This window comes from Ursus maritimus, unplaced genomic scaffold, assembly GCF_017311325.1.
Source record: "Ursus maritimus isolate PB19 unplaced genomic scaffold, ASM1731132v1 scaffold_9, whole genome shotgun sequence".
NCBI lineage: Eukaryota > Metazoa > Chordata > Mammalia > Carnivora > Ursidae > Ursus > Ursus maritimus.
In genome coordinates, this window is record NW_024427107.1 from 38,092,709 (window position 1) to 38,119,732 (window position 27,024).

Consider the following 27,024-nt stretch of genomic DNA (forward strand, 5'->3'; position numbering starts at 1 on the left):
GCTAAGTGAAATAAGTCAAGCAGAGAAAGACAAATATCATATGGTTTCACTCATTTATGGAACATAGGAAGTAACAGGGAGATCAGTAGGAGAAGGAAGGGAAGAATGAAGGGGGGGGTAAACAGAAGGGGGAATGAACCACGAGAAACTTTGGACTCTAGGAAACAAACTGAGGGCTTCAGAGGGGAGGGGGGTGGGGGATTGGGTTAGCCCAGTGATGGGTATTAGGGAGGGCACATATTGCATGGAGCACTGGGTGTTATACGCAAACGATGAATCATGGAACACTACATCAAAAGCTAATGATATACTACTGTATGGTGACTAACATATCATAATAAAAAATTAAAAATAAAAAAATAAAATAAAAAGTCGAATTCACTTGAAGAAGATAAAAATGATGTGAGCATTGTGGATGCTTCTGGTTCTCTGGAAGCCCACTCCTCTTTATTCTAAGAACAATACTCCTTCTCAACTTTTAAACCATGTGCTTTGAATTGGGCCTCAACTCCAAGTTCCACGGCTGGAATAGAAGGCCTGGATCTAACCAATCAGAATTCTGAAGTCTCCTGGCTACACAGGTTGATCCAGGAATAGGCGCTTAACCCAAGCCAACTAAGTCAGAATAAATCAGAACTAATCTCAGGACTTTTATTTGAATAACCAGAAGAGATATTTAAACAGAAAGGACATTTATTTCCCCTCTGTTTGGCTTTAACTTAAGGAGGTGTGAGGCCGGAGCAGCTGCTGCCATCTTGTGACCACATGGATCCTGAAAATGAAGCCAAAGTGTAGACGAAAGCATGGCCAAGCTGGGCAACAGATAGACACCAGCTATTAAATCCAACTTGTGAGCTTCTAAATCCGACCACGCTGGAATGTAGCCCCAGTTTTTAATTCTCAGTTATAGGAGACAGTAAATTTCTTTTCTCTGCACTAAGTGTAGCCTTGGCCTTTTCAACAAGGGGCTTGAGGTAGGGCAGTATGAGCCAAAAAGGGTATATAGGCACCATGGCTGCCAGGTCCAATACATAATTCTTTATCTTTGTTCTGGAAAAGCAAAATTAGCCCAACAGTAATGACTGAACACCACCAATGTGCAGTGTATGCAATTCTAAGAACAGTAAACAAATGTTTACTATGTCAGTTTCCATGCCCTGGCCAAGCCTCCTGAGGGCTTTCTGTGTTAATTTATAGTAAGCAACACTGTGGGAAGATTTGGTTTGAATGTATTTAAATATCTTGTGATGTGAGTGACGTACATATGGAATTGTTTATTTCAAATAGCTAAGTCCACTCTGATTGGTGTCATCGTGCATTTGGAAATGGTTGATACTATGCAATTACATTTGCTGTCTTTTAAGACTCTAAAACCTGACTAGTCAGAAACCCAAATGTAATTAATCCAACTAGTTAGGTTCAATAATTTATTTAGACTTATAAATCTTTCTACATATGCTACAGAATAAAATCTAGGTTCATCAAAGCCACACTAGCACTAATATGTGAATATAAAAAGGGCAAAACAGTAAATGCAAACATCTTTTTAGCTAGGTAAGTAGTTAATTTTCTTTGCTAAAAAAAGTAAAATAATATTTATTGAGAAATTGAGTATATCTAAGATTCTTCCAGGAGAAATCAACAACAGATGGGACATCTGTATACATATAGAGAAATCTATATGTCCCCACATTTTAGGATTCCACAAGCAGAGGAATTGCAGTACTATTTTGATTTTCACATTCCTTTAACATGCTGACTTAAGTTGTTGCTTTAACATAACATTTTTAAACTATCTACTCCCACCACTAATCCACATGTGTTGTAAAAATGTTTGTACACAGAATGGGGCTCCAAAGAGAAACAGATTGTGACTTAACACCATACACATGAAGTTTAGTTGGATTTTATATATAATTATATACAGTAGAGATAATAAATCTGCATAGGCACATGTGTTCAATAAGTATGAATATTAACATACACATACACTTCTATTTCATGTTACTCCTTTTTCCCTCCCATTACAGACAAAAATCCAGGGAGAAAGAATGCCCCTCACTTTGTCACCTCAATACACGATCCTCATACACTTTCTCTTGAAACAGTAATTGCTACTGAATATTTTCCCTCGATATGGCAGATGAAGGGTTAAATTAAAGAAGTCTTGACAGCTTGCCATCCAGTGAAATGAGGAAGGAAAGGACTGGTCAACTGTCCTTCCTCAGCCCTCATGCTTTCTGCTTCTCTTTCCTTTTCCACCCTTGCTGTGAGGTGCGACTTACCCATCACTTACCCATGAACATTCAACTTTCGTCAGAAGACCGTAGGAATGAGGTGCAGTAGTAAGTGTGAGCTGATCTTTATTCCACTGGATGGGTTTTTCAAACTTTTTAAAACCTCAGCCAATAGTGAGAAGTACACTTCCCGTCACAAACTGGTACATAGCAACACGTCTAACCAAGACAACAATTTCAACCAATGCTGATGTGCTCTGGTATTTTCTATTTTATTTTATTCTGTTCTCTGCACTTTGTTTTCTTTCTTCAAATGCTAGTTAAGAGCCACTAAATTGACTGCATGATCCCCTATTGAGTTATAACCTTAAAGGATTTTAAAATATTGTGTCTAGAGATCAAAGCAGCTTAAGCTAGAAAAAGCTTAATTCTTGACATAGGTTTAAAATCTGGCTTCAGCATTGATTCGCCATGTGACCTTTGGCAAGTTACCTCACTCTGTGTGTTCAGTTTCCTCATCCAGAAAATAGAGATGATATTTCTACTTTTCAGGATGATTGTAAGGGTCAGTGAGATGCTGTGAAAATCTAAACCCATTCTCTGACACGTGGTGGACTGAGAGTAAATATTAGTTCCTGGACAATTCATTAAATCTTAAAAAGCATGACGGGGAGCAAGTTGTGGAAACACTGCTTTTCAAACTCTTTCAAAACTCTCTTTCCTGCCTTCTCAGTGTTTTTCACAAACCTAGAGACAAAAAACTTGTTTACATTGGTCTCCTACTCTAAGGACTGAGAAATCACTAGAGTCAGGAAAATCTCATCTCTCAGAACTTTCTGCAAATTTCTGTGCAGATCAGTCTAGACAATTAACAATGCTTGGAATATCGGGGTCAGACTTCAGTATAAACTTCAAAATCCTTGAAGTAACCCTTACCCATCATGATATGACCCCTGCTCTTCTCCAGCATTATATCAAACTCCTTCCTTCACCTTCCAGAGCATACCTGATTCGATCCCATTAGCTGCTGCCTTATTATGCTCTGTTATGCTTTGGATTTTGCAAATGCTTCCTCTGTGCTAGTCTCATCACCTCCTTCCAGCTCTCCATTCTGCCTCTTACCACCTATGAAATCTTGGACAAGTTACCCACTAAATATTTATAAATACATTTTCCGCATCTATAACTGAGAATAATAATATTTACACAGGAGGTTTCTTGTAAAGGCACAATGATATGGGGGTTATATATTGCCTGGTATGTAATAAGTGCTCAATGAATGATGACTTTTAGTATTATTTTCACTTGTATAATGTTTATCAGTCAATCCTGAGTATAAGTGACATCCGATCTGGCAAATTTTTGCTGACCTTCTGGCCTAGATTACGTGCACTACTTCTGAACTCCCTTAGAACTCTGCGCAAATGTCTTATCAGTCTTCTTGCACCATGTTCTAAGTGTAGATTTCTTTGCTGCCTTCCCTACAGAACTGGAAACCTCCTGAGGACAAGCACATGTCTTTCACCTTCAATCTAGACCACCAAGGCCAACTAACAAAGTGTCTGGAACATTTTAAGGTTTTCAATACACCTGTTTGTTTATCTTGTTGGGTGGGTGAGCAGAATACAAACCTACCATCACTTCCATATCTTTTAGAACTAAAATACTGTAAGAAAAGAAAGACTAATTGGAGTAAATACCGTTCAAAATGAAAACGCCTTTCTGCAATTTCAAAGACATTGTAGTGCTAAGGCCTCCTCAGATTTCTTTAGAAACCTGACAAGCGAGGACTCATTTTCTCGGTGATTGCAATGGGTATTTTTATTCATTTAATGACAATTTATTGTATGCCAGGTACGCCGTTCTATGTGCTGGGGATACAGCAATGACCAACATAAAATTCCACACCCTCGAGGAATTTACATGCCAATAGGCAGATACAGTCAAATAACGTAAATGAATATAGAAAATATAATGTAAGCAGTAATATGTGCTATGGAGAAAAATAAAGCACAATGAAGGAATACACAAGATTTCCTGTTCCAGGAAATCCAGGATCTGTTATGAGACAATATTTGAACAAAAAACTGAATGAAGTAAAGGAGTGAAAAATGTGTTTCAATCTCTTAAACACTTTTTACACTTAATTCTAAAACTTTCCAGGCTTGAAGATGTTAATGAACTAGAGAAACAGCTTTGTCATCTCAAGAAATTGAAGGGGAGACTACCTGAGATGCCTTAAGTAGCACACCAAGCAGGGGATTTCAGTTCAAATGCTAATTGGGTTCTCAGCCATGACCTTGCAGGATCACACTGAACTCCATTTATAATTGCTATGTCAGTGACTCCGTGACTTGAAGAAGGTGCTGTGTGGCCTATGGCCCTTTTATGCCAGAGACTTCTTTTATCTATTCATAAAAGCTTGAACCCTGACCCACATTGGCTAGGTTACTTGACTCGATATTTCACTTATTTGGCCACTAAAATTTGTAAAAGTCCTTTACATCTAACTTAAATACCTTAAACTTGACCAGCTCCTGTGTCTTTTTCAATACTTCCTATATCGTGAGGCTCCATGGTTCCATTAAGGGTAAAATGATCTTCTAGCCTGATGTTTCTCACGCCTTTGACTATTTGGTTACAACAGCCAAGGTCTTTCCATTGACCCAAATTTATTTTTGAAAACTCATGTAAAGCTCATGTTCATAGAGTTATTTCAAAATACCTACATTAACTCTTTCACTTTTTAAAACATCTCCACTGAAGTGCCCTGAGTTGCAAAACACATACAATTTCTCTAAGGGAGACTTCCAACCATGTTCAAGGTTATAAGATGTGTCTGCAGGGTTGTAGGGAACTGCATTTGAATAAGAGATGACAAGAGTTGACATAAACCTGTGTTACCCAGATAATTAAGTAGCGTTGCAAACAGATCAGTAAGTAAGAAGAGAAAGAACGGCCTTGGTTTAATTTGTGTCTCATTTTGCGTATCAGTGAAAATGTCTGACTTACGGGTTAAACAATAAGATCCCACCTGCTGTGGATACGAAACTTACATTTCTGAATTCTTTGGGAAATATGTGTGTCAATACTATAGCAGACTTTATAATAAACTCACATCTTAATGATAAACATAATTGATTAGTTACTACTGTGGCTAAAAATTGATAATGCTGTATTGCTAGTTCTTTCATAGAACCTTAGAAATACATGCAAATTCATCTTACATGATTCAACATGAAACAATATTACAAAATTCCATGCACATATACATGACAAAAATATTCCATTAAATTATTGAAAGAATTTCTTCCCATCTTCATTCAACAGTCTACTACTTTTTCACCTTTTCAAACAAACAAATCCTTGAAGAATATATTTTTGTGGTAATGGATTTTGGTGGGGTGAGAGGGGGGTTGTTCAGGCGGGGAGTGATAGTAACTTAAATTATAAAAATAATTACCTTAATTCTCTAATTAGATATGTATGTGCAACACAGCTTCATTCAAGCTGAAAATTTGCCTAATATTAAAATAATATGGAAGGTCAGTATCATTCCTCTACTATATTTAGTGATTTTTTTAAAGCTGCTGTAGTTGTTATTTGGCTTTTTTGTGATGTAATAATAGCAGTATTTCCCAAATTTATCTATTCCGAAGATTCACTAGAGCACAGTCCAGACTTACTGATTCAAAACTTCCATGGAGGAGGTCTGAGTTTCTATCAAGAAAATGAGAGGCACACTTTTATGTTTAGGCAAATTTGGGAAACAAGAATAAGTTATTGATGAGTTGCAAATAGAGGCTGAGAACCATCACCTTGCACACGTGCAAATCATTTCTTATAGGTCTTTCCTTTGACTAAAAGTCAGAATCAGGAGGTAAATGTGATCATTGTTGACTCTACTGTTGCAGCAAGGGAAAAAAGTCCTTCCAATAAATGATTTCGTAATCCCTAAAAAGCTTATCTTTGTTTGGTAGTAAAAGTATCTTGAGGATTCACTCTGGATGGTAACACTGAGATTAGGAGAGCCATTGTAAGAAGAATAAGAGGGGCTTCTCCTTTCCATAAGTCATGAGCCCATTAGAATGAGATAAGAAAGAGAAATGACGTTTTGTTTCAGTAAAATAATATTTCAATGTTTTATTTACTCTTTTGTTCAAAGAGAGACTATCTTTGACCTGGTTGGTATAATGGGAAACTTTTGCACAAAACAAAAACAAACAAAACAAAACACACATACAACTACTAAGTAGGGTAAAAACCTTCCTAAAGCTAGATAAAATGTAAATATTTTTCAAAAATCTGACTAAAGGCATAAGAGAGTTAATAAGACAGTGACAGCTCGACATCTCAGAGAGAAGAAAAGCACAGAGAAGTGAGCCCAAGACTCAGCACCCCTGGGGGAAGTTTCTGATTCTCAAGTAGAAACTGAGAAATTGAGAAGGTGAATAAAATTTCTGGATGTCTCACAAAGCTGAGGTAGGAAACTGGAGTTCAGGACCCATTACGAAAGGAGGGTCATCAATATAAATACCCTAGCTTTTAGTTGAGACCCCTGAAGGTTACACCTTAAAAATAAAGGCAAACCAAAACAAGCTCAGCCCTAAAAAGATTGAAACCTGTTTTTGAGTCAGCTCAATCCTCATTGGACTGAGATGATCCACTTGACTCTAACTGCCTGACGTGGTAGCATACAACTTCTGGAAAAGAACACCTCCAGAGATTCAAATTGTCTCTATCAATGTTTACATACAATATTTGTCATTAAATTAAAAATTACAAGACATACGAGGAGACAAGAGCTAATAACCAAATACAAATAAGCTAAACAAGCATATAAATAAAATAGATAGTAGAAATAGACCCATAGGTGATTTAAGATATTGAGATATTGTAAGCACCAGACATAGTCTCTTAAAAATATATGATTTTGTGCAAGGATATTAGATGACAAAATGAAAATTTTCAGCAGGAAACTGAACATTATTTTTAAAAAATCAAATGCTAATTTTAATGATGAGAAATACAGCTGAAAATAAGAACCCCATAGGTGGCTGTAATGGTCAGGATCCAGCAACCATCAGTAATTTGGATAGAGGGAATTTAATATGAAGAATTGTTAACAAGGTATAAATTTATTAAGTAATTTATGAAGTAGGTGAAAGAGTAGGATATGAACTCTGAAATATAAAACTTCAAGAATTGACTACCACATGTACAGCAGGGATAGGAAAACAAAGGGAAGGCACTGAAATTACTAGCACTTAGACACTTAGAGGAAGAGCCCTGTGGAGCTGAAACTCAGACCTCCAAAGAGGAGGCACTGGCCAGCTGGTCCGCTGTCTCTGAGCCTGGGACTTAAACTTCTCAGATTGTGAGGTCTCTGAGGGGACAACAATGAAGCTAATTCTGCAAGAGATGGAAAAACAGCAAACCGGTTTCAGCAATACTACAGGAAGGCGCTTCAGGAAGCATGGCTGAGAGTAATGCTCAAAAAATCTGCTAAGAGAAAAAAATCTCCTAGGAAGCCCACAAGAGACAAACAGGAAGAAGCAAGTCCCTTCTTCCTCCTCCAAACTTGCCCTCTCCCTCCAGTGCTGCCTCTTGTCAGATCCTAGCACAGAACCAGCTGACAAAACAGAAATGTGGTTTGCAGAGTCTCAGTTCGGCATCACAAAGCAGAGTACAGAAGGCTGGGTGTGGAGCTGAGAGGCAATAACGTAATTACTGACACAGTAGATTTAACAGTAGGATAAACTCAGCTGAGGAGAGCATTTGTTACTTGGAAGATGGGACAGAAAAAAAAATAGCTAGACAGAAGCTGTAAAGAGAAAACGAGAGATTATGCAGAAAAGGGCATACATTAAAAGGTCTAAAATACATGTAATTAGAGTCCCAGAAAGAGAAGAGAGAGAGAACAGGACAGAAGCAATATCTGAAGGGGATAAGGATCAATAACTTTTCCAAAGTTGGCAAAAGACAACAAAGCACAGATTCAAGAAGCCTGATAAACACTGAGAAAAACACAGCTAAGGACATGATAGTGAAACTGAAAATCAGAGACCAAGAAAAAAAATTTTAAAACCTTTCCTAGAGAGGGGAAAAGATCAGGTTTCTTTTTTCTGTTTTCTTTCCATTCCTAGAAGGGATAGTGCTTCTCATTTTGGGGATGGTCACCACCAGTCACGCTGGTGCCTCTGCCTCAAAGGTGCTTGACAGGGCCCCTTCTCTCCCTCCTATCTTCCAGCTTCTCGAAAGTGCATCTCGTTGTGGCTCCAAAATACATCTCAAAGACATTCTTCCTTGTACCGTCACCACTACCCCCCACTTTCAGCTACCCTCATCTCTAGCTCGAGCTGCTGAAATCGTTCCCAAACTTTTCTCTGCACGCCTTCTTCCTCCTTTACCCCATTCTTCAGACCACAAGCAGGGGAATACTTTTTAGGCGCTAATATGATCTTGTCATCTTCCTAATGAATACCCATCAGTGATCTCTGAGTGCTTTTAGGACAGGAACAAAATCTTTACCATGGTCTACAAATTCACTCTGACGTCTGCGTGACTCAGCAGTCTCAGCTGGCTGCTCTTTACCCAGCGGCCCTCACTCCACACCTGCTTTTAGATACACTGACGGGAAAGTTTTTCTCGTGTCAGAGCCTGTACTGAGAGACCAGAGAGCATACGAGTTAAGACCATGAATTCTGGAGTCACACTGGATTTGTACCCATTACCCATCAGTTGTAAGTTGCTTAACTTCTCTGTGCCTCAGTTTCCTTATTGCTAACTGGAGATGGTTAGATTGAAAAATAGTACATATATATGGTACTTAGGCACAGTTTCTGATACATAGTAAGTGTTCCATCAAAGTTAAGCTCTTAATTATTCTTTTCTTTATGTTTGGAATCCTTAATTTCCTTCACTAAATGAATACGTATTCAACCTCCAAAATTCAGGTAAAAGTCCCTTCTAAAAGGAAGTCTTCTTAGACACCCCAGACTTAAATCAAGTGCCTCCATTCTATGTTTTCTCACAGTACCCTGAGGATCTCCTTTCTATTAGTTACCACTCTTCAGTTTTTTGTTTGTTTGTTTGTTTTGGGTTTTTTTTTAAGATTTTATTTATTTATTTGACACAGAGAGAGACAGCCAGCGAGAGAGGGAACACAAGCAGGGGGAGTGGGAGAGGAAGAAGCAGGCTCATAGTGGAGGAGCCTGATGTGGGGCTCGATCCCAGAACGCCGGGATCACGCCCCGAGCCGAAGGCAGATGCCCAACCGCTGTGCCACCCAGGCGCCCCTAGTTACCACTTTTCAAATTCAGGTTTTCAATTAGTTGTTTAAAATCTCTCTCCCATACTAAAGTATAAGCTCTGTGATGGCTAGGTCCTACGCTGGACTTGTTTGCTGACGTACCTGGGCTTAGCACAGTACCTCGCACGTGGCTGGATCCCAGAAAACAGCTGATGAATCAATGAATGGAGAAATTACCACGTGTAGTACAAAAACAGCACACAGCATTGCCTCTGGCCAAAGAAAGTATATAATTCAGTCGATAGAATTGAAAATTAAATCACATGAAATAATTGGGAAACAATAAAGGAGAATGTAGCCATGAGCTAAGTGGAAAGACAGAGATGACTGGTGGTCAAAATTACTGAAAAATTTAAAATGCTTTAAAAGTAAGAGGTCTTTCACTAGATACTAAAGATTGAACTGTTTAGTGTTTTCAGTACCATGACTTTACGAAGACCCATACGAAGAAAACTATTAAACTATACTGAGGGACATACAAAAAATTATGAATAAATGAGAAACAATTTTCCTAAATGAGATGACCCAAATGCCAGAATTAATAGGTTTACCATGATTCCAACCAAAATCCAAAATGATTTTATGTTTGATAAAATAATTCTAAAATTCATCCAATAATAGATAAGAAAAAGAAGACTAATCAAAGGGACTGGCCTTGACAGATATTGAAATATATTTACAAACCTCCAATGACTAAAACGGCATTGTGTTGTCACAAGAATCTGCAGAGAGATGACTGGAATGGGACAGTCCTATCTCACTCAGCAGATATTTCATGTACATATGTACGAATTTGACATATAACAAAAGAAAGAATGGAAAGCAAAGGAAAAACGGATTAACAAATTATGTTTAACAAATTTGGCTAATTATGAAAAAACTCAATATAGATTCTCAACAAAATTAACTCCAAATGGATAACAGAGTTAAATGTAAAGAAAAATATAATAAACTATAAGAAAACGAGATTATGTGCTCATTTCGGCAGCATACAGACTAAAATTGAAACACGAATTTAATGTGCAAGTGTTTTAATCATTCCCTTTATCATCGAAACAAAATAACTGAAAAGAAGCAAATATAAATAAATAAGCAACTCATCACAGTGCAAAGAAAAAAATGGAAGTAGCAAATGCCAATGAATTTCACTGCTTAGAATTTTTAAATTTCTGTATGTTAAAAAATGTAAAAGTAAAATTAGAAAAACTCGCAAAACTAAATTTGATCAGGATTTAACACCCTTAATATATAGAGATTATAAAAATTGATTAAAAAAATACTCTTACATCCTAATAAAAATATAGGCAAAAAAAAAAAAAAAGAACAAAAAATTCTCCAAAGAAATTAAAGGAAGTGGCATCTGGGTGGCTCAGTTGGTTAAGCGTCCAACTCTAGATTTTAGCTCAGGTCCTTAGCTCAGGGTGGTGGGATTGAGGCCAGTCTCGGGTTGCTGTGCTCCTAACGGAGTACACTTGAGATTCTCTCCCTCTGTCCCTCCCCTCAGTCAGGTGCGCTCTCTCTCTCTCTCTCTCTCTCTAAGGTAAGTAAATAAATCTTAAAAAGAAAATAAGAAATTGAAGGAATTAAGCATTGGTTTTTTTTCCCCAAAGATATGAGAACAGTATTGAAATACCATTCTCCAGGGGCACCTGGGTGGCTCAGTAAGATAAGCATCTGCCTGTGGCTCAGGTCATGATCCTGGGGTTCTAGGATTGAGTCCTGCATCAGGCTCCCTGCTCAGTGTGGAGCCTGCTTCTGCCTCTCCCTCTGCTGCTCCCCCTGTTTGTGTTCTTCTCTCTCTGTCAAATAAATAAATAAAATCTTAAAAAAAAAAAAAGGAAATACCACTCTCCATGTATCAAATTGGCAAGATTTATAAAACTAGTAATACCCATTGCTGGTAAGGATTCAGTGAGGCAAGTGCTCTCATAGGCCAGTGGTAGGGTTTTTAATTAATGCAATCTTTCTAACAAGTGGTTAGACAATATGCATTAAGAGTTAAAAGGGCCTTTTGGCTTATGGGCCATTTTTAAAATTTTTATTTTTGAATACTGATTAAGGGCATGACAAATTGCATATACAATTAATACATAAAAGTTAAATATTAATAACTAAAATAAAATTGCCCATATATTAAGTTACTAATTTATAAATATGCACAAAAAATACTAAAAGAAAATACACCAAAATGTTAAAGGAAAAACACATCTAGGTGATGTGATTAGGGTAATATACTTTCCCATTCTTTATATTTCTATTTCCAACTTTCCCCATGTTTTTATAATTAGGAAAAATTACATCATAAAATAGCAAAAGCAATGTAATGTTAACATAAAGCTAATCACTGCTCACCTGTCAGGGTCTGGCATGTGTCATTTCTGTCTAATTCATTTTGTGGGTCTTATTTATACATTAAAGGACCGAATCTATGCCTTGAATAGCATCGAACATACAATATGCTGTTAATACATGTTAAATGATTATTTGAGGTGAGGGATAATAACCAGCAGGTGAGAGCCTGAATTTATCAATTCAAAAGCAGAAATAATTATATGAGGTTTTTAAGTGGCCCTCACCTTTGTACATACATTCATTGTATCATGGTGAAACACTCGACTACTTCATTTATAAGGGAAAAAGAAGCCACTATCTAATAATGTGACTCACTAATTGAATAAAAATATTAATTTTTGGTTTAAAGATTTGCAAACATTTTCTAAAGCAATTTAAATGATTAACCCTATCATTCCCTAATTACATTTTTGTAAGAAATTAAGTCTAAAACATAGCCAAGTGATTGTAATGAGATCACAATCAATCAGCTATATAGTTGTGTTGCTCACTTTGGATACACTATCCCATGATTAGGGTATGTCTGCAACTGATAAAGAGAAAGAACAGATTCCCTGAGCTTTGCCAAAATCTAGTTGAGTTCCTCAAATTCCATGTGTTTTTCTTTCTAATATAATTATTAAAATCATCTTGTTTATATTAAAGAAATCACTATGCAGTAGATGAGAACACAAATCAATCAAATTTCTGTTTTTCACTTCTCCGATTGTTCCTTATTGGAAATGCAGGATAATTGGACCCAATACTGCGGATGGTAACTAATATCTAGCAAAATAGGGCAAGGAGTACATTTTCTGTTTTCTGGGTAATATTTGTTTTTCACAGACCCTCAAATCTTCGCTTCTACCATTCAGGAATTTTTTTTTTTTCAGTTTTCTCTTCTACCTCCTAAAGACCCCCATGTTATTTTTGGCCTCCATCTAAGTGGTAGAGCTAGAAAAAAACAAATGAACAAAAATCAGAAGAAAAAAAAATCAAGGATAATGGCAAGCCTACTTGGGGAGGACTCCTAGTTCTATACTCTGCTTACGATGTGGCGCTCGCTCTGCCATTTCTGTTACCAGAAGACACAGAGCAGAGAGGAGCTTGTGTGAAACCACTGTCTTAGAACTCAATGTTGATACAACATGTAAGAGAAGGAAAAAAAGAGAGTGTACAGCGCAGTGCCACTGAGAGCAAGAAGAGGAAAGAAATGGCCGCCAGTATGAGGCTACCCATACAGAATCTTTCTAGTCCGGACAACACCATGAGGAGGCGGCCAAAAGCACTGAGGAGACTGAGGCCCTGATTTCCGTGTGCCCAGTTCCATATTGGCTAGTTCCCTGTCTGAAGCTGGCTTGATTTACTCGTACAGTGTCCAACGGTGCTCACCCAGCTCGACACAGCTGCCTTTGAAAATGTGACATGAAATATTTAAATTAGAACGGGCATTCTGTGGACTCCATGCTACAGTATGGTGGATGGGAAGATAGGTGCAAATTATTTCATTGAAATGTATTTTCTCCCAAGAGTGCGACTTAAGTAATGCTAGCAATACAGGATTTTATTTTCACTGTTAATTCAACAAAGATTGGCTTTGAGGCACTTAAGTAAATAGATGAAAATATTTGCCATGTAAATACCTTGAAAAATCAGGAATAGGAGACGGGAGAGACAGCTTGGTTCCTTTAAATGGTAATTTGAACCCGTTACAAACAAAGTATTTTCGATTTTGCCATGGTATGAATAGTATTAGAAGATATAACCTGGTAACCACCGGAGTTGCAGAAAAACATAGGTTCGTATATATGCGTACCTAGCCTTTCAAAGTCAATTTTTTTCCTACATGAATTAATCCATTGACTATAAAGACCAGATAGCTTTATTGATTTCAAAATATTCTCATTCTCACTCTGCCGAATCATTTGGAAAGTCTTGTGTACATGTGTCTGTGTGTCCGTGGTGAGGTATTAGGAGCAAAGGAGACTGAGAAGATTTGACACCACCAGGTTTTTTTTTTTTCTTTCACTGAAGTGACCACAGACCAACAGAGAATCCAGAGACCACGATGCACCTGACATTTACAAAACTGAAATCTATCACAATGTTTATCTGGGATTCCTGGAAGATAACAACCGTGAATATGCATTGAGAGGTGCTGTACATTCTTGCCATAGAATTCTCTCTGAGTACACTTCACAGATGGCAACTCCCAAGTTTTTATGCTATTTGTTGCCTAAGGAGGTCATGAAGAGATTTTTATTTTGTCTCTTTTTGTCCAAAAATTAAAATATCATTTGTCTAAAAAATGCACGTGAGAGTACTAGAAGAGAGTATTTTACCATAAGTGATTTAACCTGTCAGCTGAGGCTGTGTTCATATGTAAATGGTGTATGATCTCTTTCAATTTCCCAAGTTCTGACTCCATTTGTTCACAAATTCATCCTTAAGGGACAAAGTCAACGCTACAAGCATCTTTCAGCTCACATCTTCACAGTGGCTAAAAGGGGTGTACAAGTGAAGAAAAAAATTAGCCCTCATTGACTGCCAAAAGTCTCTTCTGTATTGTAAAAAAAAAATTTAATTGCATTCACTGATGACAAGTGTGGGTGCATTTGGCAGACAAGGGGAAAGGACTTTGCTGTGTATCTGCTGTTCAAAAATTCTTCTCATTCTGCTAACACTTTTCCTCTTCATGTCATCAAAAATAATTTTTTACTGATTATGTTGACACCCTCATAATGCCAGAATTTTTCTTACATCTCAGATGTAACTGTCTGTCATGATCTGCATTCAAGTGCGTTGTCTTTTTTTTAATATAGCATATATGTAAAACAAAAAATACTTCTTGAAACTCGCAAGTTCAAGTTCTACTTCGCTTCGTGAAGACTAGTTCACATCTACCCAGGAACGGACAGGCAACACATTCATTTTTAACCTTCAGAAACTAATTTTATCTTCCTGACCAGTTGATGGCTTAAAGCATATTAAGCCATGTTTGTTAGCTTACAACACCAAATGGTATAAAATAAGACAATTTTAGAAGGTGAATTACTTCTGTCATGTCACTTGCGAAACGGTTTCTTTCAGGATATTTTTAATTTAAAGGAGATATAATCTGCCAACAATAAAAATGGAAAAAAGAAAAATTCACTGCAGGTTGTTTTATGTACTAGCTGTGTTCCTGAAAATATGTTCAGGTCACTTTTGCAAACAATATATTCAATGCCATCTTCTTGGAACAATTCTTGATTCTGCAATGTTTCTGATATCGGTATCTTTTGCTAACTGACCTCTTAAACCTTCTACTACAAGTGGGAAAAGAATAGAATTTTTTCTTCAGATTGCTGCATGTGGTTTTTGCACCTTCTGCAAATAATTCCCCACCTTCTCCTTCTTCAATTCCTAATAGAATTAAATGGAATACTCTTTCGAGCGGACAGTTGCAGAGATAAACTGAAAATAGAAGGTTGGATCATATCAGTGGCTTTGTGCCTTCTGAACCACATTCAACTGCCTAGAAAAATGAGCACCTATTCAAAAAACATTAGTCAATAAAATGCAAAACAAGACAGGTTGAAGAATAAAAGAGAAAAATAACAAAATATAAAGCCTGAGAGAAAAATATATATTTTTTCCCACAACTCTGTTAAAGGAAAATTGCTAGAACAACATGGTGCCTGATGGAACTCATTTAAAGTGCACCTACTGAATCATTAAATCTGTAGGTTGAGTCACAGGTCTATCTACTAAGCACCACCATGAATAACACATACGTCAAACAAATGCCGAATCGATTTTGCTTGGCACTGCCATGCTGCTACGTCGGTTTTCCTGTCAAGCATTTCAGAAACACAAGTACTCTAGTTCGCCAGAAGAATTTTCCAGTGCCGTTAGACGTGGTTGGGTACAACCAAGGGAAACATTGGAGACCAAAGGAAGAGAGGGCTTCGCTGTAGAGGTGATAAAAATGCTATACTATATCTTCGCCCTAGAAGTATTTACAGTCTATTCAGGTGGCATAATCACACTGCGATTCAATTTAAGACAATATATTACTCCACAAAGGTGTACAGCTACAAGAAGAGAAGTAAGTACTGATTACAATAGGATTCGTGGGGAGAGAGAAAGAATTCATTTTAATTCATCACATCAACAGGAATATCAAAATACGAAGGCCCCCCGCTCATATACTTGTTCACCAAAGTCTTGCTTAAATCTGATTTAATTTAAATAATTTTTCTACTTACTGTTAGAGTTTTAACTTGCATTCTTGATTTGCAATGTTAAGTATTCGTGCTCTTGTTGGAACACCATTTCCTCATAATCAAATGGTCTGCTAATAAGTCTCTCCAGTCTGAAATCAGTAGGTGGACCTCATGAATGTGTATAAATTCTTGATGCAGTAGAGGGGGGAAAGGAAAACCGAAAAATGAAAAACAATGGCTCTGAGCCTGTATCTATTTCATTTCAGGACATTAACCTCCCCTGCCCACCTCCTTCCAATGAACTACGAAAATCATGAAACAGTGCTCAAAATAGTCTTTGAGCTGCTGTCTCCACATGATGTTTACCACATTTTTTTCCCTCTCTTGTTTCAGTTTCCACTTTGTTGTGTTGGCTGCATGAAAAATGGCTTGAATTAGTCACGCCCCTGGGGAGGTGGGCAGGTCCTCTTGCGTAAAGACCAACGCCCATGCCAAGAAGGTTGGAAGGGACAAACCTACCCAAATGGCAGCAAGGAGAGGTAGGAAGGACAGATTCAGGAAGGCTGGAGAAAAGGCAGAAATGAGAAGAGACTATATCTTGTCTCATTTGTGGAGAGAGTTTTGTGGGGTTGAGAGAGAAAGGAAGATGTCTGGAGCCAACTGTGTGGTGCACGGGACACTAAGAATAACGGAAAAGCAATTCACATTTTGTCGTTGTTTCTAAAGGACTATCAGAAAGAATTTATTTTGTAACCCACATCAAGATGTCTTGAATTTCCTTTCCTAAGCATCTCATTTTTTATCGAGGATAACAAGACTTTGTCATATATGTTGCAAATAGTTTCTCATTTGTTTTTTACCTTTTGATTCCATTGTATAGAATTTTTAAATAATTGTACATTTCATCATTTTAGATAGTCAAACCTTTTTATTTATGATTATATTTTTAATGTTAAGATTTCATTTTTATACTTAATTTTTTAACCAGTTGATTATTTACCAATTACTCCATAATCACTTATACATAATCAAAAATTTCCTCCAATTTTAAAACCACCTTTATTATGTACTAAATACTTTTTAAAAGTGTTTTAAGTAAGCTCTATGCCCCTCATGGAGATCAAGAGTCATGTGCTCTACTGATTGAGCCAGCCAAGTGCCCCTCATACGAAATATTTAAGCACTATAAACGTTAATTTGCAGGATTTATATTCTGTTCCATTAATCTATCATTTATTCCAGCATACGTACAATATTCAGTTAATTTTTGTAATTTTCTAATACCCTACCTGGTGATATAAACCCTCTCCAAAAATATTATTCCTCTTAATTTTTTCTTGGCCTTTTAATTTTAAAAATTGTACTTATTTTTTTATTTAGATAAATCACACACATGCAAGCAGTGGGGGAGGGGGAGAGGGAGAGACAGAATCTTAGGCAGGCTCCACAGTGGAGCCTGACACATGACTTGATCTCAGGACCCTGAGATCGTGACCTGAGCCAAAATCAAGAGTTAGACATTTAATGGACTGAGCCACCCAGGCGCCCCTTTTTGGCCTTTTTAAATGTTGTGGTTGGTGACGCCTGGGAGGCTCAGTCTGTTAAGTGTCCAACTTTTGATTTCGGTTCAGGTCATGATATCAGGGTCCTGGGATCAAACCCTCGTCGGGCTCTATACTCAGTGCAGAGTCTGCTTGAGAGTTTCTCTCCCTCTCCCTCTGCCATTTCTCTCTTGTAAATAAATAAGTCTTTTTTAAAACAATAAATAAATGTTGTGGTTAAATAAACAACATAAAATTTGTTATTTTAACCACTTTGAGATGAACGGTTCAGTGGCACTGCCTACATTCACGATGTTGTGTAACCATCACTACTATGTAGTTCCAGAACTTTTTCATCACTTCGGAGAAACCCTGTACCCATTAAGTCGCCCCTCCTTTTTCCCACTCCCCCTAGTCCCTGGCAACCATAAATCTGCTTTCTGTCTCTAGTGGATTTCATGTAAGTGGAATCATACATATTTGTCCTTTGTCTGGCTTATTTCACTTGTGTTCAGAATGTTCTCAAGGTTCATTCACGTTGTGGTGTGCACCACTATTTCATGCCTTCCTGTAGCCGAGTGATATTCCATTGTATGGATATGCATTAGTTTGTCCTTTCTTCAGTTGATGGACATTTGGGTTGTTCCCACCCTTTGGCTGGTGTGAATAAAGCTGCTATGAACTCTCATGTACAAGTTTTCGTTTGAACACCTATTTTCAATTCTTTGGGCAGTGGAATTGCTAGGTCATATAGTAATTCTGTGTTTAACTTATTGAGAAACCACAAGATTGTTCTCCACAGTGGCTGCACCATTTTACATTTCCACCAGCAACGTTCAAATGTTCCGATTTCTCCCTCTCTCCCTTCTTTCCTCTCCCTTCTTTCCTTCCTTTCTTCATTTCTTTTCTATTATGAATTGAATCTCTTTCTTCTATTAAATTTTCTAAATATTTATTGCTGATATATAGGACATGCTAGGCCATTTTGTTAGTGACCCATTTCATCTTCCTTCTCTGAATTTTTATATTACTGTATAGATACCAGTAAAATGTAGTGCCGGGCTCTATACTGCTTTGTATTACTGTCAAATTGTTTTATGTAGGAAAACACTTTTTCTCAATAATTTTTTAGAATCTTCAAGGGGTGGATTATCTACCTCATCTCTGCCTTTTGTATTACCCTCAGTGCCTAGCACAATATTTAAGAAATTCCTATTGACCTTATTAGACATCATCTTATCAGTTGTGTGACAGATACTTTGCCAACAGCCCAGGACATAGGATTCTAGGAATCTATCTATAGACTATGGAAGGAATTTCCAGAATCACATCCAGCTTAGATCTGGGAATTAAATAGCTAATGTGATTGCTTTGGAAGTGGAATCAAGAGAGACAGATCCAAGAAAAAAATAAGGTGAATAATAATAGAACTCGGTCAAAGTATGCCTTTGCTTTTGTCCATATTCACCAAAGCACATAGAAAGTCACGTGTCAGAACTAAAATAGTCTGAAATCTTTATGTGTTTTCCTAAATTCTTCCAGCACAATTAGAAGCTGCAAACAACATGGGGCTTTGGTTTTTCATGAGGTTTTAAAAACTAGGGCCCCGGGTCCACCCCCAGTGTCTCCCCTCCCACAGTAAAAGAGATTTGGGTGTCTGAAAAATAAAATAAAATAATAAAATAAACAAAACAAAATAAAATAAAATAAACACTAAGCTACTTTAACCTTAGAAGTAACTAAATATCGCAGTTACTTTAATACCAACATTATAGAGCTCTGGAATTTTATTTTAACATGCTTTTTTTTTTTTAACATGCTCTATCTTATTGACAAGAAAAGTACATCTTTGTAGTCCGAAAAAGCATTTTAACATTCCGAATCTAACATTTCACCTAATTTTAATTCATCTAAGCATAAACCTTTAAAAGAAGTATAAAGTTTTGGTCCTGGTTGAGAAATTCTATTTATCTATTTATTTTCAAATTATTTATTAAGAATAATATATAACAGGTACAATCATGAAATCTTCCTACTCAACTGAGTGCACTAAAGCAAATAAAAATGTTCTTAAATTTAGATCTAAATTCTATCTTCTTCATTCAGGTAAAGTAGAACAGAAAATAGATGCAGAAAAGAATTCCTTCCTTTCTCATCTCTCTCTCTCTCTCTCTCTCTCACACACACACACACACACACACACCCACATACAAACACACTTCCTATTTTAAGGTGCATTTGCTGAGTGTGTTATTATGTTTTTCCACTAAATATCATATGTATTGATTTTTCTAAGGTAGCATTTCACTGGAAATGCTTCATAGAAAAAAAAAACAAAGACTGCTGGTGTCACATAAGTTTGAAAAGGACTGCTTGCTATGCTGCATCCCTGGAAGTTTGCATTTTATATTAGCATAGTGAAGGCTTCCAGAAGCCCTCAAACACACACACACGCACACACACATACATGCACACACCCCCCTTTGTTTAAATTGGAGTATCTCAAATGTATTTGACCATGGTGTCATTTCACACCCAACAATGAACAACACATGCAAAACCGTAGGGGTTAGGACATGCTTGGTCACACCATGGTAAGAAGCATCCTCAAAATATTAGTGGCAAAACATGATAAAATTTGTCTCTTGCTCAGAACACACAGCACTCGGTGTGTCCACTTAGAGAACAAGGTGAATTTGATTTACTTTTTTCACAGGGACTGTAACACTGGGGAAGACATTCAGCAAATCCCACACTACTTTTCAAACTTCCTCCAGGAAGTCTCATTGCTCTCATTCTGTCAAAGCTCACCGGCCAAGGCAAATATTATTGCCGTGTCCAACTTCAATGTCAAATGGGAAGTTTAATTCTACCATGTACTTCAAAGACAAAGATGCAAAATTTGGGGGGAACAGCAGAACTACTGCAAACACTTCAGAAAATACGGGGCTGAAGAACAGTTTGGGTGCCTGTTATTCAGTAACTCAGAAAACAAAACACATTTACAAAATAAATGCTTTCCGGCAAGGGAATGATCCCGGGGTTCGCCCCGTCTGTCAGCATCGCCAACTTGGCTTCTTGGCTTTACAGCCGCGCAGTGTAATCTATTCCAGCGGGGCCGCTGCCCTGTCTGTGACTCAAGCACTGACCTGGTCCCTTTGGTGATGCTGCTTCCTACCTATCGGTGGGCATGCTAACAACACAAAGCCGTAGTAGGCCAGCCTGCTTTGAAAGCCCCCAGCATGCTAATGTATCCGGCTCCGCTAAACCTCTCTGTTTCAGTCCCTGTCCCATCATCTCTGATGTTATCATCAGAAAGGAGCTGTATGGCCTGTCAGTGACCATCGTGTTACAGTCGTCTCCACTCATTACAAATTAGCCCTATGAAAAACAGCACAAAAAACTCTACAGATCTGTTGCCTTATCTCTAAAATTTGTGGGTCTGGGGCAGAGGTTTCCAAAGCAGAGCTCGCTCCAAGAGACGAAAGGATGCCAAGTGGGCTGGACTTGGTTTTGTTTTCCTGGCTTCAACTTCATCGCTCCTGGCTTTATCTTCCTTTTATATTCAGATTTCTTGTATGACTTTGCCTATACCAAGAGTTCTGTGATAAAAAAATATTTTTCCTTTCGAGCATATTTCCTTGACACTTGAACATACCTTGATTGCCAGTTAAGATGGCACTTGGACACTCCACTTGGACAAGACCGATGAGGGTCAGTCAGCCAACCCAAGCCACTTTCACTTGATAAACCATGGGAATCGTAGCTTTAGTCTGTCTTCCTAATGACAAAGAAAATAAACTGTTTCCAAGAATGTAAAACTGTGAGGGCCTTCCTGCTTCAGAGTCTGCCGTGGGACTCTAGTCATTCTCCACAAGTCTGAGGAGCTTTGCGTATTCCCCTGAAGAAACACAAGCTACCGAGGTCAAACCGAAGCCACACGGCTGGTGTGTACACGATGTCTCCACGTGTCATGGTGCCTCTGAACTCCAGTTCCGTTGCCTCAGCCCCGCCCAAGTCTGACCTGGCTGTTGATGATCCAAAGGATCTTCTAGTCAACACATATTGAGAATTGGAGGCTTAAGTCCACCCAGTTTCAACAATGGACAATTGGATGTTCTTTACTTCCCCTCTCTTTCAACACCCGTTATCAGGCCACCAGCGTTTGGCATGAGGATGGTAACAGCGGTTCCTCACAAGTGATAGTTCCGATATATTGAGAATGCCGCTTGGAATAAGAACAGAATTCTGAGGTCAAGAATGGCTTCAGCAGAAAGGAGTACATTCATTAGTGATGTCTGCATGGAAGTGAACGTGCCACATATTTGTCATCCTGAGCCCTTGGCGGTTCCAGGAGAAACTTCCATCATCAACACAGCAATCTTGCCACTGGTCCTTTTGTGTTTCTTATACCTGGAAGAGAAGTGAATGATGCCCCATGTGTCAAAACTCAAAATCCAGAGCAATAATAAAGGGTGATCAATAAGGTATCATAAACTGGATCTGAGATTATTGCTTAGTGTTGTTTGGACTTACCTTTGAATGGGAGATACATAGTCTGTGTTTGGCACTTTCATGAAAAAGAGATAACTGGTATTATTTTTGTTGATTTAATGAGAATTCACATTTATCCCTTCAAAGTTATGCAATGCAATGCATTGGCATTAACTTTCCATTATATATTTTTATTTTTTTATTTTTTTTTCAGAATAAAAATGTACATGTTGACATTTCAGAACTCAGTAGTGTAGTTAGAGATGAAAATTATGACCATTAGAGGCCTTGTGTCAGCACGGTTTACAAGGCAAAGAAGCAATCCCAACTCAAAAAGCTGAGATAGATTCTTTTTTAAACCAGTTTGCTTCTTTTAATCAATCAACCACCAGGAAAGCACAGTTTAAATTTCCAGATATGAGGATTTGTATTTCTGGTAATTAGTAAACAGAATCTGGGTCTCTTTCTGTTTATTTTAAGACAAGAATTGCCTCCGGTGTGTGGCAACAGCCAAATCCAGTCATATTTATTCAGAACGAGCAAGAATATGAATTATGATTGTTCTTCTCATATATACCTTTGGGCTGGGATTTGTATTCAATGTCCAAATGAAACACATGAGGAAATCACAGCCAATTTAGATGACAAAATTCTTTTTTTTTTTAAGATTTTATTTATTTATTTGAGAGAGAGAGAGAGCAACAAGAAAGAGGCAGAGGCAGAAGCAGGCTTCCCGCCGAGCAGGGAGCCCAACGTGGAGCTCGACCCCAGGACCCTGGGATCATGACCTGAGCCGAAGGCAGACGCTTAACTGACTGAGCCACCCAGGCGCCTGACGTGACAAAATTCTAAGCAAGATGCTGGAGGCTGCTCCATCCCAATTTGGAAACGCTGCTCTATTTGTCAAGACTGAAAAGAGTAAAATAGGGTGAAGACCAGCTAGTTGTTCACCAGATTGTATCCCCTTTCTTCCTGGACACAGAGTTATGGGATATATTTAGGACACAGATATATTCAAGCCCTCCTTGCACCTAGATACTGCTTTCTGAGACGGTTCTATTCAATAGAATACGGGCAGAAGTGACGCATGACACTTGGCAGTCCTGTCTGGTATATCTCTCCTATGTACAACCATGCGTTGTCGGGTTTTTTATTCCCCCATCTATTGGCTAACTGCAGGGGACTCCCAAGAACCTAGAAAAGGGAAGAGATGAAAAGCAGAAAGATCTAGGTCCCAGAATTGCCACTGAGATGAGAAATGACCAACGATGAGGTGACGGTTGCCTAAGTATTAAGTAAACCACAAATGCGTTAAGCCTCTGAAATTTTAGTATTATTTGTTACATCAGTTATTCCACCCTGACTAATCCAGCCAGGATGACATAAGGGACCAATGATGATCTGGATCATATCGCTCCATTAAGATTCCTGACCAAGAGACTAATAAGTAATTATCATTATCAACAGATCACCAAAGTCAAAGTGAATGCCCACCTAGGCCCCATAAGGGGAGCTTACTTTCACTGAGCACTCCTCCTATGCCAAAAAATATAATTTTGCTATCTCTATTTACAGATCAGAAAACTGAAAACCCACAAAGTTAAATAACAGGATCAAGGTCATTGATGAGTAATAAAGCTAGGACTCAAATCTCACTTTGACCTCAAATCCTGCACTGCAAAGCACTAAACTCTCCGTCCTCACACCCTTCCTGTCTCTTCTGACAATCTTAGAATCTGACTGACCTATCTATTTGATCACATTAGAGTATGCCTATTGCGTGATGGTACTCATTACACGTGACAGTTCTGAATTCTGAACCTGTCAAAAATTATAGCTTTGAAATTGAAATCTGTAATCAAAGATCTTGCTTACAAGCAACATAACCCACTTAAGCTAGTTTCAGTAGAAAATGAGTTTATTAAAAGCCATTAGGAAACTAATGGGAGCTTCAGAGGCTTACATCCAAGAAAAATCCCCAAATTGCACACTAAGCTTTGCCAGTAGAGGCCCTTCTAGGCACAGACATGCTGATAACACCGTGGACACTGCTTTTGTGTGTATCGTCACCATCCCTGGGATACCCGCCATTACTGCCTTAGGAGTGCCCGGTAGCTCTCCTCCTGCTCTGCTGGTCTCATGTTATTCTGTGCAACAACTACACCGGGCTCTTCATGAGATCCCTTCTCAATAAAACCATTCCAGGAGAGTGGTTCTGTTTGGTAGAGCCTACTTCCCCACTAGAGGCTGGAAAATAGAGTTTTGGCTTTTCAATTTGGGAAACAGCCCAAACATAAGAAGTCTATTCATAAGATGCTCAGTGGCTATGAGGGGACATATCTCCACTCAAATGGTAACCCAAAATCACATGGAGCCAAGATTACAGGGGAACAGAAACTATGGTCCTTTCAGAGGAAGCTGGTTCACAGAAAGAACAGAGCAGAGGTCCAGAAAAAAAGCAGCCTGAGGAAAGACAGAGGAGCTGTATGATGACTTCTAAGTTTTGGTGAGGTGTGGCTGTCCTTGCTCAGATTGGTTTCCATGTATTTTCACAAGACAAAGGTCTCTGGGGTACTTAAGTAGCAAGTTTGTAAATACATGCCAAGCAGTGAACACCTTCAAAATGTTGACAAGAATAAATAAGGCTGATCATAAGACTCTCAGAGAACAGAGGGAGAATTGTTTCTTTTTTTTTTTTTTTAAGATTTATTTACTTATTTGAAAGAGAGAAAGAGAGCGAGCTGGGGCAGGGGCAGAGGGAGAATCTCAAGCAGACTCCGCATTGAGCAGAGCCCAACGCAGGGCTCGATCTCACAACCCTGAGATCCTGACCTGAGCGGAAATCAAGAGTCAGATGCTCAATCGACTGAGCCACCCAGGTGCCCTGAGAATTCTGTTTCTAATGGATTTAGGAAGTGCTCTCAGATGGTATATAAGACCAGGGAGCTCTGACAGCCTACACACTTGCTTTGAATCCTGGCCCCACTGGTGTTCTTATTGCCTCACTGTGTTGTAAATTCCATGAAATCATGAGTCATTCTCATTCGCATCTGTGCCAATTATAGGCCCTGCCGTGACACAGACCTTAGCAATTAATATTTGTTGAATAAATTATTTCAACTGGTAGTAGCCAAAAAAAAAAAAAAAGGATTTTATTTATTTCGATTAAATACAATGTACAAATGACTCCTTAGCAAGTGGGAAGATAAATGCATTGACAGTGTGGGTTTCCAACAACCCAAGCTCCAATGTATCATTTCTTGAAGGGTTGCTTTGGAGAATCAATTTTGTATCATTTTTAATTGCCACACATGCACAAATTGGCCTCAAAACACCGTATAATGATTTTGGTGGCTATATATCACATTGACTCTGACATTGCCTCTCCCATGTCCGGAGCCAGTTAACATATAATAGAGGATTCACCACCACTCCTCCTTTCCAATGTTTGTGTCCAAACATTGTTTCTTAAGTAGTCATATTGATCATATTGATTAATACTCCTGGTAGAAATGATGAAAAAATATCGATTTGCTCTTGTAAACCTCATCTCTACAATATCTGGAGTGTTGCTTCCTTGAACTCCATAAGAGCTCTCTCCTCAGACCTCTTCCATTCTTACTGATTACATCTGCAGATGGAAATCAGGTGTGAAAATCCATTACGACGCCTCACAACAGGACAGACTTTGACTCTTATTGAACTCTCATGTTCTCTCTTCCTTAATTAAGGCACAAGAACATTTTACCATGGAGAGAGAATGACTTAGATTATGGATCTTATTCCTTCTAATGGCATGCATTTCACCCAATTGGGGGATAATACATTTCTTACTTCGTTGCTTTGCAAAGAGCCACTTACCCAGTTCTTCCAAGGGAAGAATAAAGAGCGTGATTTTACTTATAAAGAGCGCTCCGTTATCCAGGCTACAAAAGAGAAATGAAGTATACAGCTGTTCCCCCAAATTATAACATGTTTTTTCACTAAACATTTTAAAACCCAAATAAAGAATAGCATTTAAATGAGTGAGCAACATAGAGCAAGAAAAACCCTTCCCGTTTGCAGCACAGAAAGACAGGAGCACAGCCTTTGGAGTCAGATGGCGGGACTCAAACGCTGGGCTGGCTGTGTGACCTGAGGCAATTTAGGAGACCTCCTGCGGCTCCGTATTTCCTCAGCTGGGGTGATAATTATCATGATAACTCTTTATGAAAGCAAATAATAAAATACACTCAACATAAATTTAAAATACATGAAAATAATAAAATATCACAACTGTAATAATACCTACCTTATAGGCCTTGTGAGGATTTACTGGGATAATGCATTCCAACACTTAGCACTCAGTACACGTTCCTGAGTTCTCCAGTATTTTACAACACACACTGTGCATATCCATCCCGTAAGCATAGCATGTGAAAAGAAAACCAAAAAAACCCCCAAAACTTTCCATAACCTTTCCTGATCGTTAATTAGATGAATAAGTCTCAAAATCTGCCTTTTCTAAAACCTTCCCTGAGATTGTGCGAGGTAAAAGAAAAAAAATCACTTCTCTCTATGGAGAAAAAGAAATGCCAAAATGCAGAGTTGCTCCAGACTGATAGCCGTTTAGTACAAACACACAGACAGGACAGTCTCTTGGCCGCTGGAGTTTGCCAGCTTCGTTCCACTAACATATTCACAACAGCAGGACCATTAGGTGAGAATTCAGCCTACAACAGTTTATTTAGCTTTTGTTGGTTCCGAAGTGTAAATGATTAGTAAGTACGAGGACAACACAGCATTATCGCCAACGTCCAGGATAAAGGCTGGATCTACCAACCCTACAGAAACAGACACTTTATAAGCAAAAAAGGAAGGCATTAGGAATTGGAAAGCCCAGCAGATGCGAATTAGATTGC